Source organism: Muntiacus reevesi, chromosome 13 (genome assembly GCF_963930625.1).
Source record: "Muntiacus reevesi chromosome 13, mMunRee1.1, whole genome shotgun sequence".
NCBI classification, from domain to species: Eukaryota; Metazoa; Chordata; class Mammalia; order Artiodactyla; family Cervidae; genus Muntiacus; species Muntiacus reevesi.
Window position 1 is genome coordinate 40,204,622 of NC_089261.1, and position 4,237 is coordinate 40,208,858.

At 43.2% G+C, this 4,237-nt stretch overlaps 1 pseudogene; it reads left to right on the top strand.

Moving 5' to 3' along the window:
• The first annotated feature begins 2,766 nt into the window (after nucleotides 1-2,766).
• LOC136145483 (monocarboxylate transporter 10-like) lies at nucleotides 2,767-3,639 on the top strand (annotated as a pseudogene).
• The last annotated feature ends 598 nt before the right edge of the window (nucleotides 3,640-4,237 follow it).

Genomic DNA, 4,237 nt, shown 5'->3' on the forward strand with positions numbered 1-4,237 from the left:
GGCCTGACTCCTTGGGCTTACCTGAGCAGCCTACATCGACTGAACCACATATTCAGAAAGTATTTGTTGAAATTATTTGAACTGTATGAATTCTAAATCAGATCATTTAAAACAATAATAACATGTCTTAAAAAAGAGATCAGACTTTCTGTAGGGTTCTATGGGGAGGTGAGAGAAAACATGTACTTCGGACAGAGGCACATAAGATTGAAATTTTGGCTCTATAACTAATAACCTGTGTGGTAAAAGGCCAATTATTAAAGCTCTCCCTAAGCTTCAGTTTCCTAATGTGTAAAATGTAAGTGGTAATATCCACTTTTCAGGGCTCTTACCCCACTATCTCATGCTAGTGAGATAGTACACATGAGATAGAGATCATGTGTCAATCACCTGTCATTTGGTATACAAATCTCAGAAATTAGAACTATTCTATACATCAATGTAAATGAAATCTAATAGGTATTTGTGTAAAACCAGTTCATCTACTATCTGTATGACTTAGAAAAGTGGCAATACTGAAAATAGAGTCACTTATTTGATCCTTCAACAAACATTACAATATTTTTGTCTGAAAATTATACAATGATAAATAATTCATTAAGCACATTAAAATCAAAACAAAAGGGAAGTAGCACATTAACTATTAGATAACTGACATATATTTGAAATATAGGCATTTGTATTGTTCTTTAAGGCAAACATACAGTCATTAAAGCTATGTATCTATCTTTATTTTGTATGTCAAAGAGGATTGATTAAAGTCAAAAAGCTGAAGAAAAACAACAATTCTGCATAAAATGCCTAGGAGCTTTTTTTCCCCTTTACTCAGTTATTTCTATGCTTTGGAAGAGAAACACATTTGAATGTTGCATTGCCTTCAAAGTGGGGAACGACTATTATACATAAAGTCATGATATGTAACCTGACTATTTTAGAGGAGAGCTAAAATTTTAAATCACTCTTGGTACTCACTTCTGCTGCTCTCAGAAGGATCCGAATGGGGTGACTTGGTCAGGCAACTGAAGAAGAGTGGAGGGTACATCTGTAAGCACAAGAACTAATTTATTCTTTCAGTAATCTATTTCCCAGAGCCCCCAAGTTTGCCTGGCAGGTAGCAGTGGCAGTAGAATGTGTTCAGTAGTGTTTGACTCTTTGTAGCCCCATGAACTGTAGCCTGTCAGGCTCCCCTATCCACAGGCTTTTCCAGGCAAGAATACTAGAGTGGGTTGCCATTTCCTCTTCCAGGGTACCTTCCTAACCAGGATTGAGTCCAAGTCTCCTGCCTGCATCTCCTGCACTGGCAGTAGGCTCCATCTGAGGCACCAGGGTAGTAGGATCTTGACAAATATTTGTTCTGTGGATGAAAAATCATGCCTGTCACATTTGCAAACAAAGGATGCTGTGGCATTCTAGCCATCAGCCACAACCTACTAGACCCTGATAGTGAGCCCTGAGGAGCTCAGGAAGGAGAAAAGGTGGCTTTCCTCAGCCACCCCCAATGGTGCACCCTGAGGAGACTCAGGACGGGGAAGAACTGGATCTTGGTCCTACCTAGCCAAGGTGCATACCAAACGAACAAATTCAAGGAGTCCAGACTCTTGCATCTTCCTATACTTAGAAAAGCTTAAAAAAAAATGAAATGTTTTATTTTCTTCTATTAACAGTTATCTTTTGATGTTCTGATTACCTGGTTTAAGTTGCACAACTCCTATATAACCTGGCTCATCCTTTACATCTTCAGAGTACTCCCTCAGTGCGATCTGGGAGGATAACTTTCAGGCTATGTGGAGCTGGGTCCTGTCTGACTCTTTGCCATCCCATGGACTCTAGACTGCCAGGCTCCTCTGTCCATGGGATTTCCCAGGCAAGAATAGTGGAATGGGTATCCATCCACTTCCTTCTCCAGGGGATCCTCCTCATGCAGGAATAGAACCCATATCTCCTGCACTGGCAGATGAATTCTTCACCACTGAGCCACCTAGGATGCCTCTTCCAGGCTTTACTCCTCAGGAAATTCACCAAATCAAACATAATTTTCAACGTTTAGGTTGTGCATTTTTTTCCCCACTTAACAGCTGAATGACTTATTTAATAAATATTTGAAATACAGACCATACCCAGAAGTTACTGTGATCAAACTATCAGGTAGATATACATATATAGCTGAGGTCTTTTGCTTGCTATTAGTAAAAATTAAAACAAAAACAAACAAAAACAGAGTGTGAGTTGCCGGGCTGTGGACCGGGAGGCCTGAATCTCAGCTCTGCGCCGCGTGCTGGGGCTCCACGCCCGCGTGGGACTCTCTAGCCCGCTAGCCCCACTTGGCTGCTCCTCCCGCTTTTGGCCGGGAGCTTGGCCCCGCCCACTCGCCCCGTGCCGTTCAGGAAGGTCGCCCGCTGTCATGGTGCCCTCCTGGAAGGAGCCCGCCACCTCGTGGGGGATCAGCGAGACTTAGCCACCGGGGCCCCGCCTCCTTGGGGGCTGCTTGGCTGCTCGGCCCTGGACCCTCTGATGGCCGGAGGTGGCCACAGCAGAAAATGTGGAAGATAGAGCTGCTTAGCGTGGGCTCCTCGAGCTCCGTGAGGCCAGCTCGGGCTGGCTGGTGATGTTGGCCACCCTGTGAGGTCGGTGTTCAGCATCCCAGAACGCCTGCGAGGTGCTCTTCACGTCACTGCTGAAGAACTAGATTGTCTTCAAGACAGCTTGGGTAAGTGCTCTCTCCATGGGGATGATTGTCCTCTGCTGCCCGTTAGCGTCTTCACAGAGATGTTTGATTATCAGGAAACAGGTGTGGTGGGTGCTGCTGTTGACGTTGTCGGACGCTTGCTCGGTTCTTTAATCAGCTCCATCGAGCCTCTATATCTTCTCCTGTGGAATCCTGTTTGCCAGAATTTGCCAAATCCTGCTTGCCTACCTGCCTTCACTGGTCGTTCGGCAACACTATTTCAAGAAGCTCCTTGGATGGGTGAAGGGCTCTGAGATCGCTGGCAGCAATGCCTTCCTGGTTTTGCTGCCTTTCCTTCTGACTGACAGCTGGGGTCTCTTTAGACATACAGGGTCCTCCACGTCTTCACGTTTGTTCTTCACGTTTGTTCTCTTTCTGGCTGGCTTTGCTTACGGACCTCTTGCCTTCTGTGTAAAGATGGTGGAACCAGAGGAGGTAACAGATTCTCGCTCTTTTCCGGGAGAAACTTCAGTTATCCCCAGTTCAATTTTGCGGTCCTCAGGATGACAGCTTATGTTGTGTTGGCCGTCGGAGTATCGGTTGCACTTTTAGGAGACTGTGTGCCATCACTTGAGTTGGCCCTGTCTTGCTGGGGTCGTTTCCGAAGTGCAGTGCTGCTGCTTAGTCACTCTGTGCCAAGATCTAAGTTTTCTTTGCCTTGTGAGTTGCGCTTCTGTTCCCTCAGAACTAGAACAGAGGCAAGGTTGGACCCTCCCCACCCTCAGCACGCTGAGCAGCCGCAGAGTGAACTCAGGAGGAAATGGGCCAGTGTGAATGAGAGGTTATCACGTAATCCTTTTCCCAGCCTCCACATCTCCTCCTTTAGTTTCTTGCCTGGAGAAATCCATGGACAGAGGAGCCTGAGGGGCTACAGTACACTGCATCACAAAGAGGAGTTGGACATGAGTGAGTGACTTTCACAGTTTGGAAATAAATACTTCCAACTAAATATAATCATAAAAATATTATTCTTTTTGAAACTAGTTTTATTTCACAAAGTAACCTGTAATAGTCAAATCTCTATAAGATGCCTGATATTCAAATTTCCAAATGATAAAAGGTGGCTTTATTCAAAGGTGATTGCTGATAATTAATTCTGCAGTTGTCCCTTTCTTTGATCTGAGCCTAATTGTTTATGCTTAGATATTTAAAAATTATCTATCTTCTTAATTTACTCTTTATTCTCACCTATATTTACATTAGACACAGAAGAAATTAGGACAGCAACATCTGGCTTTAATGAAATAGAAATAGTTATATAGCTAATGTCACCATCATTCAAGACTGCATTTTGTTGTTCCACACACTGTTTAAAACAGTCACATCAGATATACCAAACAGAAGGAACAGCACTAAAAAAGCAAATTACTCTACAAAGAATTAGAAACATGAATCCAAAAGTCCTTTTATATTCACTTCAGTTATTTTCTGGCTGATTGATAATTTTAAATAATTTATAATTTTGTGACATATCTCAAATAATTTTTCCTTTTCCTTTTATAAAATAAAGAA